Genomic DNA, 15,141 nt, shown 5'->3' with positions numbered 1-15,141 from the left:
CTCAATTCCTTCGCCTTCGCCACATCTGCTCTCAGGATGAGGCATTCCACTCCTGTACATCGCAGATGTCCCAGTTCTTAAGGACGGCAACCGCCAACACACACACACACACACACACACACACACACACACACACACACACACACACACACACACACACACCCTTCCCCGGTCAGTGATGGAGAACGCCCTCGACTGTGTCTCCGGCATTTCCCACAACTCATCCCTCACGCCCCATCCCCGCAATAACCACCAAAAGAGAATCCCCCTAGTCCTCACATACCACCCCACCAACCTCCAGATACAACGCATCATCCTCTGACACTTCCGCCATCTACAATCCGACCCCACCTCCAAAGACATTTTTCCATCCCCACCCTTGTCAGCCTTCTGGAGAGACCGCTCTCTCTGTGACTCCCTTGGCCACTCCACACACCCCTCCAACCCCACCACACCCGGCACTTCCCTCTGCAACTGCAGGAAGTGCTACACTTGCCCCCACACCACCTCTCTCACCCCCATCCCAGGCCCCAAGAAGACTTTCCACAACAAGCAGATGTTCACCTGCACGTCTGCCAATGTGGTTTACTGCGTCCGCTGTACCTGTTGTGGCTCTCTACATTGGGGAAACCAAGCGGCGGCTTGGGGACCGCTTTGCAGAACACCTACACTCGATTCGCAATGAAGGACTGCACCTCTCGGTCACGAGCCATTTCAACTCTTTCCCCCTCTCTCCCTCTCCCCCCCCCCCCCCCCCCCCCCCCCCCACCCCCCCAAACTCCTTAGACATGTCCATCCTTGACCTCCTGCAGCCCCAATGATGCCACCGGAATATTGCAGGAACGGCAACTCCTATTCCGCTTGGGAACCCTGCAGCCCAATGGTATCAATGTAGATTTCACCAGCTTCAAAATCTCATTCCCCCGCCCCCACTGCATCCCAAAACCAGCCCAGCTCGTCCCCGCCTCCCTAACCTGTTCTTCCTGTCACCTATCCCGTCCTCCCACCTCAAGCTGCACTGCCATTTCCTACATTCTAACCTCATCCTGCCTCCTTGACCTGTCCATCCTCCCTGGACTAACCTATCCCCTCCCTACCTCCCCAACTATACTCACCTCTACAGGCTCCATCCCCGCCCCTTTAGCTTGACTGTCTCCTCTCCTCTATCAATCTTTGGTCCGCCTCCCCCCCTCTCCCTATTTATTTCAGAACCCTCTCTCCATCCCCCTCTCTGAAGGGTCTAGGCCTGAAACGTCAAGTTTTCTGCTCCTCTGCTGCTTGGCCTGCTTTGTTCATCCAGCTCCACACTTCATCATGGACACCCCCATCAGTTTCAATAATTATGGAACTCTTGCATCACATGTTTTATATTTCCAGAAATGCAATAAGTTTTGCTTTCACTTTTCTTTCTATAATTAAAATTAGCAAGTAATTTTTACTTCAGAAGATTCTTCGTTCCATCTGGAAACGTGTTTGAAAATGGTTCTCTGATACTTTAAATATCACTGATCTGCAGCATTGAATATCATTAGTATTTCATTGTTCACTAGTTTTACCCATTGCACACTCGTGAGATTGTTGGATGTTTGCCTTGCGTGACATGATCGTAAAATTTTTCAGCGCCTCTAGGCCATTAGATTCATCACCATTTTACCTGTAGTCCTGTAATGAAAGCAAAATACTTAAAATTATCATTTGAAATTATGGAAAAACAACAACTTTAATAATCAGAAAAAATGGCATTAGTTCTCCCTAGGTATTTGCTGTGACCATTTTTCTCGATTATGCCATTACAACCTTTTGCCAAAATTCTCCTCACTGGGAAGTATCAAGTCTCATCCTAGCTGGAGAATTAAGGGGTGAAGGAGAATGAAATGTACAGTTATTTGAAATGTTATTTGAAGCAGAGACTCTATCAAAAGGTATTGGATGTGGATTAGAATTGGGTAAAGAGAACAGTGAGTTTGGAGCAGTTGCGTTCAGATGTAGTGCTAGCTCTGGCAGGTGAGACTGAAGTCCTTTGTTCTCTTTCCTCATTGGTCCTCATGCCCACTGTAATTTTGCGAGGCATTCTCATTCTCTTCCCACTGAAGCGACTTCAGTACTTCTGTATATGAAGGTAGCAACCTGTTCCTGGCCCCAGTTCTTTAATAGTAAGATATGCAACTAGTAACAGAAATTGAGCACCGTTCAACAGCTTGAATTCTAAATCATTGCACACTTCAACAGATAAAGTAAATGAACATTGTCTTTTTAGAAATTCTGCCAGTGAGCTACAGGGCACAAGGGTCATTAAGATTGTTTAAGTGTTAGACATCTCTGGCCGAAAATAAGCAAGCCCTGTGGTTTCTGCTCAGTCACCATTGTCATGCTAGTTCATTTGCGAAATAGAGTATGACAGTGAATGTCCTCTTTCAGTTTGTTCAGTGATACAGTGGCAGCTTGTCTTAGTTTTTGGAGCTTGAGATTGTTCACAGTGGCCTTTGTATCTGGGAAAACAAACATCCCTCCCTAAATAATAATAAAAAAACTGGAGAAATTCAGTAGATCCAGCAGCATCTGTTGAGAGAAGATTGGGTTAATGTTGCAGATCAGAACTGAGGCATCTTGCAATAAAAATAGGTTTTGAACAAGTGAGGGGGAAAGACAAATGGGAAACTAATAGGTTGGAGGTCTGAAGATTAAACGACAAAAAGTTTTGTGGTAATGAGTGGAGTAGCGGTCATCCACTGTGTGTTCGGGTCACCGGTGTGCGTATATATACGCGAGCATGTTATAAGCAGAGAACAGAGTAGACCAAATTGGAAGATGTCTCAGTAAGTTCCTATTTCACTAGAAAGCAATGATTTTGAACTTGAATGGAGAGAAGATAAAAGAGCAGATGTGTTATCTCCTGCGATTGCGTAGAATGGTGCTAAAGGAAGTGAAGAGGGTATTGGGGTGACTGAGGAGTGGCCCAGTGTAGTAAACAGTCTTTTTAATGTGCTGAAATGGGAGGCAGGTGAAGATATGTTTAGTGATGATATGACTAGTGGAAATCAAGAGGTTGATTCCTTGAACACAGCTGAAGGGATGGAAGGTGGGAACAAGAGAAATCTGTCATGGCTCAGTAAGCCTGGGAAAGGATGAGAGTATGATTTAGATTGTAGTAGAGGGGCCTGTCGACCAGAATGGATAACGAATCCTAAAATGGAGGGAAAAGGAAGACGTGTCATTATGGTTGTTATGGAACATACCTGATTGAACATTATGAAGACTGACAAACTGGGAAAATGGAATCAGTGATAATGGGAACTGCAGATGCTGGAGAATCCAAGATAATAAAATGTGAGGCTGGATGAACACAGCAGGCCCAGCAGCATCTCAGGAGCTCCTGAGATGCTGCTGGGCCTGCTGTGTTCATCCAGCCTCTCACATTTTATTATCTGGGAAAATGGAATGGTGTTTTTACAGGAAGTGCAATGTAGTCAGGGTCACTGTAGAAATAGTGAGCATTATTAGTACAAAGCCTATGCACAGAAATGAAGATAGAAGACAGTTGAGAGAGATGATCTAGACTCATGATGTAGAGTCCATTTGAGCGAAGCTTTTTTTAAAAAAGCCCAGCAAGGGAAAGAAGACATTGGTAGGAGTAATGTACAGATCCAGAACAGTAGCCACATTGTTGGAAGGCTTTAAATCAACAAATAATAGAGCATTTAAAAAATAGAGAATGGTTATGGAAAACTTCAATCTTCATGTTGATTGGGTTAATCAAATTAGAAAGGGTAGTACATTAAGGAGAATTTCCCAGAGAAATGTGAACCCAACTGCCTTCGATCTGATAATGGGTAATAAGACAGGTTTAATAAATTACCTTAGAGTATAAGATGTCTGAGGAAATATTTGTCAGTTTGAGTGTGTGAAACTTACTGGGAACTGTGTTTATCTTAATATCATTCTAATTTTCTTTATTTAAAATAGTCTAGTTCACTTTGACTGAGTCTGAGATTAACAAGAAAGACAATAAGCAAGCAGTGCCAGGCAGAGGTAATTCGTGACACTCAGGAAAAAGTACAGTAAGGAGGAAACATTCTAAGCAGGGAATAGACCAACTATGGCTAACCAAGGAAGTTAAGGAGATTATTAAATTGAAAGACAAAGCATATAAGGAGGCAAAAGGCAGTAGTAGACCCAAAGATTAAGATTAATTTAGGATTCAGCAAAGGACTGTATGTACAGTAAATGCAGAGATTATAAATGAAAAGGGAAAACTAGCAAAGAATGTTAAAGTTGCCAATAAGGGTTTTTTAAATATGAGAAGTGACAGGTGAAATTGAACATAGACCCATTTGAAAGTAAATTAGATGTTGCATCAATCTTTATAGTGGAAGATACTTTGAATGTCCCATTAATAGTAAGAATATGGAGAAGGATTGAAGTGCCACCACCATCACTTGAGATGTACATTAGACAAGCTAATGGGGCTAAAGGCAGATAACTGTTGTATTTGGACTTCGAAAATGTGTTCAACAGGGTAACTCTCTCAAAAGATTGTTATAAGATAAGAACCCACAGTATTGGATGTAGTATATTGGCACAGATAGAGAATTGGCTCATGGGCAAGGAAACAGCGAGTGAGGATAAGGGTTGCTTTTTCTGGTTGATGACATGTTACGACGAGTTCCACAGGGATGAGTGCTGGGACTGCAACTGTTTACAATATATATTAATGACTTGGAGGAAGGACGTGAATGTACTATAGCCAAATTTGCAGACAGCACAAAAATAGGTGGGTAGGCAGGTTGCAAGAGCATCATCGTCATTGTCATCATCATCCCATCCCCATCTCTCTCCCCCCCCCCCGCCCGCCGCCTCAACACATCCACATCAGCCCTTTTCCCTGTAACACACCTAATCTACACATCCTGGAACACTATGGGCAATGAGCATGGCCAATCCATATAACCTGCACATCACTGGACTGTGGGAGGAAACCATAGCACCAGGTGGAAATCCATGCAGACATGGGGAGAATGTGCACACTCCACTCAGACAGTCACCCGAGGGTGGAATCAAATCTGGGTCTCTGGCACTGTCAGGCAGGAGTGCTAACCACTGAGCCACTGTGCTGCTCATTCTGAGGCAGGGTCCCTCTACCCAAAACTTCAGCTGTGATTTCTGTTCATAGATGCTGCTAGACATGCCGAGCTTTTCCAGAATTTCTGTTTTTGTTTACAGAGAGATATTGATAGATTGTGTAAATGGGCAAAAGTTGGCAAATAGAGTATAATGTGGGAAAATGTGAAATTCGTTTTGGAAAGGAGAGCCAAAAACACTTAAATTGAGGAAAAACTGCAGAAAGCTACAACACAAGGAGACTTGGAAATGCATGTAGATGTAACACAGAAAGATATCTCACTGGTACAACAGGTAATTAGGAAGGCTAATGGAATTTTAGCCCTTATTTCAAGGGGTTTAGAGTATCAGAGTAGAGAAGTCTTTCAGCAACTGTACAAAGTGCTGGTGAGACCACATCTAGAGTATTGTAAGTAGCTTTAGAACGTTGAATAGGACAGTACAGGAACGGGCCCTTAGGACCACCATGTTTGTGATAACTGTGAGGCCGTTCTAAACAAATCCCATCTGCCAGCACGTGGTCTGTATCTCCATATTCCTTGCCTTTTCATGTGTCTGTCTAAAGGCTTCTTAAACTTACTAACGTATCTGGTTCTACCACCTCATCTGGTAGTGCATTTGAGGCACCCACCACCCTCTTTTAAAAAAAAAACTTGCCTTGCACATTTCCTTTACATTTCTCTCCTCCCAGCTTAAACTCTGCCCCTGGTATTTGATATTTCCACGCTCGGAAAAAAATTCTGATTGTCCATCATATCCATGTTCGTAATTACATATGCTTCTATCAGGTCGCCCCTTAACCTCTAATGTTCCAGTGAAAACAATTCAAGATTGTCCAAGATAACAAGGTGTAGAGCTGGATGAACCCAGCAAGCCAAGCAGCATCCTAGGAGCAGGAAGGCTGACGTTTCGGGCCTAGACCTTTCATCAGAAAAGGGGGAGGGGAAGAGGGTTCTGAAATAAATATGGAGAGAGGGGGAGGCAGATCGAAGCTGGGTAGAGGAGAAGATAGGTGGAGAGGAGACAGACAAGTCAAAGAGGCGGGGATGGAGCCAGTGGAGGTTAGTGCAGGTAGGGAGGGGATAGGTCAGTCTGAGGAGGATGGACAGGTCAAGGGGGCGGGCTGAGGTTAGTAGGTAGGAAATGGAGGTGCGGCTTGTGGTGGGAGGAGGGGATGCGTGAGAGGAAGAACAGGTTAGGAAGGCAGGGACAAGCTGGGCTGGTTTTGGGATCTGTTAGGGAAATGGGAGATTGTGAAATCCACAGGTTTCCAAGCAGAATATGAGTTGCTGTTCCTGCACCCTTCAGGTGGCATCATTGTGGCACTGCAGGAGGCCCAGGATGGACATGATGTATGAGGAATGGGAGGGCGAGTTGAAATGGTTCGTGAATGGGAGGTGCAGTTGTTTATTGCGAACCGAGCATTGGTGTTCTGCAAAGCGGTCCCCAAGCCTCCACTTGGCCTCCTCTACATCGGGGAAACCACAACATCCTGGGCGTCCTGCAGTGCCACAACGATGCCGCCTGAAGGTTGCAGGAACAGCAATTCCTATTCCGCTTAGGAACCCTGCAGCCCAATGGTATCAATGTGGATTTCACCAGCTTCAAAATCTCCCCTCCCCCCTACTGCATCACAAAACCACCCCAGCTCGCCCCCGCCTTCCTAACCTGTTCTTCCTCTCACCTATCCTCTCCTCCCATCTCAAGCTGCACCTCCATTTCCTACCTACTAACCTCATCCCGCCCGCTTGACCTGTCCGTCCTCCCCAGACTGACCTATCCCCTCCCTATCTTCCCCACTTAATACTCACCTCTACCAGCTCCACCCCTGCCTCTTTGACTTGTGTCTCTTCTCCACCCTATCTTCTCTACCCATCTTCGAACCACCTCCCCCTCTCTCCCTATTTATTTCAGAACCCTCTTCCCCTCCATTTCTGAAGAAGGGTCTAGGCCCGAAACGTCAGCCTTCCTGCTCCTCTGATGCTGCTTGGCCTGCTGTGTTCATCCAGCTCTACACCTTCTTATCTCGGATTCTCCAGCATCTGCAGTTCCTATTATCTCAAGATTGTTGAACCTCTGAACCTCTGCTTAATAGCTAATACACCCCTATCCAGGCAATATTCTGGTAAGCTGCTTTTGCACCCTCTCCAAAGCCTGCACAACCTACAGGTGACCAGAAAAGCTGATGGTGCTCCAAAGGGGGCTTAACTAAAGTATTATACAGTTGCAGCATAACTTGCTGACTTTTTTTATACTCACTATCCCAACTGATGAAAACAAATATGCCATATGCCTTCTTTACAATCTTATCCACTTGTGTTACCACTTTCAGGGAGCTATGGACTTGCCTCCTAAGATCCCTCTCTGTATCAATGCTCCTGAGGATCTAACCATTTACTGTGTACTTTCCTGTTACGCTTGACCTCCCAGAATACATCACCTCACGTGTTCAGATTTAACCCCATCTGCCATTTCACCTATCAACTTTCCAGCCGATCTATAACCTGCTGTATCTTTTGACAACCTTCCTCGTTATTCACCTATTTTTGTATTGCCTACAAACTTAGTGATCAGACCACCAGTTTCGCCCAAATCCTGTTTTATGTACATAATACAACAACAGAGGCTGCAGTATTGGTCAGTGTGGAGCACCACTCGTCATGGATCCCCAGTCTGATAAACGTCCCTCCACAACTATCCACTGCCTTTTGTAACAAGACCAATTTTGTATCTAACTTAGCAACTGACCATGGATCGCGTTTCCTTTTAATCTGCTAGACCAGCCTACAATGAGGGACCTTGTCAAAAGTTTTAAAGTCCATGTGGGTAACATCCACTAACCTACTTTCATCAAACATTGTCACTTCCTCAAAAACCTCAATCAGATTTGAGACAAGACCTCCCCTGCACAAAACCAGGCAGACTATCCTTAATAAGTGTTAGTGAGTTTTGAGAAGATTTGTAGCTCAGGTTGAGGTTCTGGATGTAAGTTTGCTTGCTGAGCTGGAAGGTTAGTTTTCAGACGTTTCGTCACCATTCTAGGTAACATCATCAGTGAGCCTCCGGTGAAGCGCTGGTGTTATGTCCCGCTTTCTATTTATGTGTTTAGGTTTCCTTGGGTTGTTAATGTCATTTCCTGTTCTTTTTCTCAGAGGGTGGTAGATGGGCTCCAAATCAACGTGTTTGTTGATGGAGTTCCGGCTGGAATGCTATGCTTCTAGACTTAATGAGCCCATTATTTTCCAAATACAAGTAGATCTTGTCCCTAAGAAACTTCTCCAATAATTTCCATACTGCAGGTGTGAGGCTTATTAGTCTATAATTTCTTGGACTATCCCATTGCCCTCCTTAAACTAAGGAATAGTATTGACCATATTCCTGGAACCTCACCTGTGGCTAAAGGGGATACAAAGATCTCCATCTAGAGCCCATATTGCTGGACGGTTAATCTAGAAACTCAGCAAATGTTCTGGAGCTGGGTTCAAATCCCGTTGCAGTAGATGGTGGAATTTGATTTCAATTTTTAAAAAGTCTGCACTTAAAAATCTGCTGATGACCGTCAAAGCATTGGTTGTGAGAAAAACCCATCTGCTTCACGAATATCCATTCAGGGAAGGAAATCTGCCATCCCCATGTGGCCTGGCCTACGTGTGATATCACTGTGGTTGACTCTCAATTGCCTTCTGAGATGGCAGAGCAAGCCATTCAGTTGTACGAATCACTACAAAGTCTCAAAAAGAAATGAAACTGGACCAATCACCTGGCATCAGCCAAGGCACCGGAAAAAAACAACAGCAGAAACAGCCCTGTTGACCCTGCAAAGTCCTCCTCACTAACATCTGAGGTTAGTGCCAAAGTTGGGAGATCTGTCTCATAGACTAGTCAAGCAACAGTGTGACATAGTCATATGGAGCGATACCTTATAGATGATGTCCCAGACACCACCACCACCATTCCTGGATATGTCAATAGACAATAGGTGCAGGAGTAGGCCTTTCAGCCCTTTGAGCCAGCACCACCATTCATTATGATCGTGGCTGATCATCCACAATCAGTATCCTGTTCCTACCTTATCCCCATAACCCTTGATTCCACTATCTTCAAGAGCTCTATCCATCTCTTTCTTGAAAGTATCCAGAGACTTGGCCTCCACTGCCTTCTGGGGCAGAGCATTCCATATATCCACCACTCTCTGGGTGAAGAAGTTTCTCCTCAACTCTGTTCTAAATGGCCTACCCCTTATTTTTAAACTGTGTCCTCTGGTTCTGGACTCCCCCATCAGCAGAAACATGCCTCCTGCCTCCAGAGTGTCCAATCCTTTAATTATCTTATACGTCTCAATCAGATCCCCTCTCATTGTTCTAAACTCAAGCTTATACAAGTCCAGTTGCTCCAATCTTTCAACATACGATAGTCCCACTATTCCGGGAATTGACCTCGTGAACGTACGCTCCACTCCCTCAAGAGCCAGAATGTCCTTCCTCAAATTTGGAGACCAAAACTGCACACAGTACCCCAGGTGGCGTCTCACTAGGGCCCTGTACAGCTGCAGAAGGACCTCTTTGCTTCTTTACTCAATTCCGCTTGTTATGAAAGCCAGCATGCTATTAGCTTTCTTCACTGCCCGCTGTACCTGCATGCTTGCTTTTATTGACTGATGTACAAGAACACCCAGATCTTGCTGTCCCACTGACAGGACAGACCCAGTAGGGGTGGCAGCACAGTGGTACACAGTTGGGAGGGAGTTGCCCTAGGGGTCCTCAACATTGACTCTAAACCCCATGAAGAGGAGTTTGGGCCAAATACTGTCAGATAGTACAAGATTATCTAGTAGGTGTGGATGAATTGGACCAGAGGGTCTGTTTTCATGCTGTATGGCTCTATGACTCATAAGTCTCTTGGCTGCCGGTTAAACATGGGCAAGAAAACATTCTGTTGATTACCACATACTGTCCTCCCGTGGATGATGAATTGGTACTGCTCCATGTTGAACGACACTTAGAAGAAGCACTGAGGATGGCAAGGGCACAAAATATACTCTAGGTGGGGGGTTTCATTGTTTACCACCAACAGTGGCTGGGCAGTAGTATTACTGGTCGCGTTAGACGTGTCCTTCAAGGCCTACCTGCTAGACTGAGTCTATGGTAAGTGAAGAGGGAACCAACAAGAGGGAAATATATACTTGCCCTCAACCTTTACAGTCTGTCAGCCACTGACAGACTGTCCATGACAGTGTTGGTAAGAATGTTCTTGTGGAGATGAAATCCCACCATCACTTTGAGAATGATCTCCATCATGTTCTATGACAATATTACAATGTTAAATGGAACAGACTTCAGACAGATCAGGAAACTGTCAGAGTGGGCATCCATGAGATGCTGTGGGCCATCAATAGCAGCAGAATTGTACTCCAGCACGATCTGAAATGCTGTGGTCTGTTATAAACCCTGCTCAACCACTACCATCAAGCCAGGGGATCAACCCCAGCTCAATGGAGAATGCAGAAGGGCTCGTCAAGAGCAGTACCAGCATACCTGAAAATGAGGTGTCAACCTGGTAAAGGTTGACAGAATACAGACTAAACCAAACAGAATAAGCAGCAAATGATAAACAGAGCCAAGTGATCCACAGCCAATGGATCAGATCTAAATTCTGCAGTGCAGCCACGTCAGGTTGTGAATGTTGGTGAATGATTAAACCACTCACTGGAGGAGGAGGTTCTACAAAATCCCCATCCTCCATGATGGACGGGTCCAGCATACCAGTGCAAAAGATACAGCTGAAGTATTCGCAGCAGTCTTCATCCAGAAGTGCCGAGTGGATGATCCATCTTGGCCTCCTCCAGTGTTCTCCAGCATTAAAAATACCAGTCTTCAGCCAATTCCATTCACTCCACGGGATATCAAGAAACAGTTGGAGACACTAGATACTGCAAAGGTTATAGGCCCTGACAACATTCCGGCAATAGTACTAAAGACTTGTGCTCCAGAACTTACTGCACCCCTAGCCAAGCTGTTCCAGTACAGTTACAGCATCAGCATATACCCCAACAATGTGGAAAATTACCCAGTTATGTCCTGCCCGTAAAAAGGACAAATCCAACCCAGACAATTACTGTCCATAAGTCTATTCTCAACCCTCATAAAGTGATGGAAGATGTCATCACAGTGCTATTAAACAGCACCTGCTTAGTGACACCCAGTTTGGGTTCCACCAGGGCCACTCAGCTCCTGACCTCGTTACAGCCTTGGTTTTAACATGTATAAAAGAGTTGATTTCCAGAGGTGAGGCGACAGTGACAGCCCTCAACATCAAGGCTGCATTCAACCGAGTGTGACATCTAGGAGCCTTGGCAAAAATAGATTCAGTGGGTATCAAGGGGCAAACTCTCTGGTGGTTGGAGTTATATATGATCATGTTTGTTGGTGGTCAGTCATCTCAGCTGCTGGACATCACTGCAGTTGTTCCTCAGGGTAGTGTCCTCAGCTCAACCATCTTCAACTGATTCATACAAGAACAAAGAACAAAAAAAATTACAGCACAGGAACAGGCCCTTCGGCCCTCCAAGCCTGCGCCGATTGAGATCCTCTGTCCAAACCTATCAACTGTTTTCTAAGGGTCTGTATCCCTTTGCTCCCTGCCCATCCATGTACCTGTCCAGATACATCTTAAAAGGCACTATCGTGTCTACGCCTACCACCTCTGCTGGCAACGCATTCCAGGCACCCACCACCCTCTGCATAAAGAAATTTCCACGCATATCTCCCTTAAACTTTCCTCCTCTCACTTTGAACTCACGACCCCTAGTAATTGAATTCCCCCACTCTGGGAAAAGGTTTCTTGCTATCCACCTTGTCTATATCCCTCATGATTTTGCAGACCTCAATCAGGCTTCCCCCCTCAATCTCCGTCTTTCAACCTTTCTTCATAGCTAATCGCATGTCCAATAAGGTCAGAAGGGTGGATGTTTGCAGATGATTGTACAATGTTCAGCACCATTCGCAACTCCTGAGATAGTCCATGTTGAAATGCAACAAGATCTGGACAATATCGAGGCTTGGGCTGACAGTTGGGAAGTAACATTTGATGTTACCATCCCTGAATCGCCCAGCAGCGATAGCCTGGCGTTGTTGTTGACTGGAAACTCAAATTAGTCTTGCCATATAATCACAGCAGCTACAAGAGTAATTCAGAGGCTAGGAATATTGCAGCGAGTAATTCTCCTGACTCCCTAGAGCCTGTACACCATCTACAAGGCACAAGTTAGGAGTCTGGTAGAATACTCCCCACGTACTTGGATGAGTTCAACTCCACAACACTTGAGAAGCCCGACACCATCCAGGACAAAACAGCCCGCTTGATTGGCACCACATCCACAAGCATCCACTCCCTCCACCACTATCTACAAAGATCCTCCGGCAGCATCTTCCAAACCCATACCACTTCCATCTAAAAGGACAAGGGCACCAGATAAATGGAAACACCACCACCTTCAAATTCCTGCCCAAGCCACCCACCATCCTTATTTGGAAATATATTGCCATTAAATCATGGAATGCCCTCCTTAAGGGTATTGTGAATCAACCCACAGCAAATGGACTGCAGCAATTCAAGAAGGCAGCTTGGCTCCACTTTCTCAAGGGCGACTAGGGACGGGAAATAAATGCTGGCCAGCCAACAATGCCCACATCCCACCAGTGATTTAAAATGAAGAAACTCTCTTGGATGTACATAACAAATTCTGTTCCATTGGTGCCCCTGGAAATAAGGGAGTCCTAGTCAATATTGGGGAACTTAAAATTACAGACAATGCTGTGATGTTTATATATTTCCATCATCTGCTTACTGATGTTTGTCTGTCTCCTGCTGGCTATTGGGAGGCCTATGGTGTAACCCCATTATAGTGATTGCATCTTATTCCTGAGTTCTACTCATATGACCTCACTGGATAAGCCCCTCAGGATGTACTGTCTTAGTGCAGTTTTGACATTCTCCTTAATCAGTAATGCAACGTCTCCCATCCTATTACATTCCTCTGTATCTCATCTGAAACATCTAAACTCTAGAATGATGAGCTGACAATCCTGCCCTCCTCTCAACCATCTTAGTTCCACGTATATATCCAGACTCTAAGCTTATCCTGGTTTTTGCCTTATTGAAAGAAGGTATTTTTATTGGAGATTTAATTAATGGCAGTTCAGAGGAGGTTCTCTGGCTTGGTCCCCAGTGAGATTCTTGCTCCCTGTGTCTGTGAGGGTGGGGGCTGTAAGGAGGATAAGCAAACTGACCATAGCACTGTGATACAGGGAACCATTCTAGAAGTGGGGGAGAATGTAGTTACAATCTGGGACATACAGTCAGGGGAATAGACACTGTTCTCTGTAGCCAGGATCAAGAGTCCCAAGGGCTACATTACCTGCCTGGTGCCCAGGTTCAGGGTCTCTCATCTGGGCTGCAGAGGAACTTGGGAGAGTGAGAGGAAAGATCCATTTGTCTTGGTCCATGTAGATATCAACGATGTAGGTAGAAAGATGATAGAGGTTCTGCTGAGGAAATATGAGCAGGTAAGGACTAAATTAAAAAGTAGAACTAAGAAGGTAATGATCTCTAGATTACTACCTGACCCACGAGCAAACTGGCACAGGGTCATCAACATGAAAGAGATAAAGGCTTGGCTCAGAGATTGGTATGGGAGAAACTGGTTTGAATATATGGGGCATTGGTACCAGTACTGGGAATGGAGGGATCTATTTCAATGGAACAGGCTCCATCTAAATCATTGCAGAGACCAGAATCCTGGTGAATTATATAATTAAGGCTATGGATGGACTTTAAACAGTATGGGGTGTGGTGAGGGGAGTGGGGGCATGGCTTAGTTGCATGGAAAAGGTTAACAGTGGGGGAAGGTTTAGCATAGAATCTACAGTGTGGGAGCAGGGAATTCAGCCCATCAAGTTCACACTGACCCTCTGAAGAGCATGCCATTCAGATCTACATCCCTACCCTATCCCTGTAGTACTGCATTTCCCATGGCTAATCCAACTAGCCTGCACATTAATGGACATTATGGCCAATCGACCTAAGCTGCACGTCTTTGGACTGTGGGAGGAAACCCATCTAGATGCTGGGTGAATGTGCAAACTCCACGCAGATAGTCACCCGAAGCTAGAATTGAACCAGGGTCTTTGGCACTGTGAGGCAGCAGTGCTAACTACCAAGTCACTGTACCCCATGCTCTTATTAAAGTTTCTAGAACAAGTAATAGGACAGAGTATGGAAAGGCACAACAGATGAGGGGATTTTTACAAAAGGTGATGTGGGTTGTCATAACAGGATGGAGACTGTTGTACTTAAATGCATGTAGTATAAAACACATGGTAAATGAACTTGTAGCGCAGATTGAAATTAGCAGGTAGGATGTTGTGGGTATCACAGAGATACGGCTGCAAGAGAATCAGGACTGGGAACTAAATAAACAAGGATACACTTCCTATTGAAAGGGTAGGCTGATGGGTGGGGGAGGTGGGATAGCCTTGTTAATAATAAATGAAATTAAATACAATAGCAAGAATCAGAAGGCCTAAATCTGTATGGGTAAAGTTAAGGAACCACAAAGGAAGAAAATACCCTGATTGGAGTTGTGTACAGGGATTACAGTGGTCAGGATGTGGAGGAGGAAATAAATCGGGGAATAGAAAAGGTATGTAAGAAAGGCAGTGTTACAGTAATCATGGAGGACCTCAAGCAGGCTTGACGACATAGAATGAGTTCCCTGATTGGGGCTGTTAATCTGGTCCTATCAGGGGAGTCTTGCCTGACATGAAAAGGTTGAGTGTCAGAGATACCCACACTCTGGGGTGTGGCATCATGAGGCAGTACTATAGTCAAGGACTGTTCACATGTGAGTAAGGGGTGATGTGGTGATGAGTTACTGGCCTCTGGAGTAAAGCACCAACCTGAAGAATATTTGTAATAGTTGTGTTTGACTTCGGGTGAGTATGACTTTATATCATGCCGTTATTT

General features: G+C 45.1%; 1 protein-coding gene across 7 annotated transcripts in view; it reads left to right on the top strand.

The window, feature by feature from the left end:
• Window positions 1–15,141, top strand: part of mospd1 (motile sperm domain containing 1) — a 76,010-nt gene that overhangs the window by 37,710 nt on the left and 23,159 nt on the right. The window lies entirely within an intron of this gene.

Source organism: Stegostoma tigrinum, chromosome 15, assembly GCF_030684315.1.
Source record: "Stegostoma tigrinum isolate sSteTig4 chromosome 15, sSteTig4.hap1, whole genome shotgun sequence".
In the NCBI taxonomy this organism is placed as follows: domain Eukaryota; kingdom Metazoa; phylum Chordata; class Chondrichthyes; order Orectolobiformes; family Stegostomatidae; genus Stegostoma; species Stegostoma tigrinum.
This window is presented reverse-complemented; position numbering and strand designations above follow the sequence as displayed.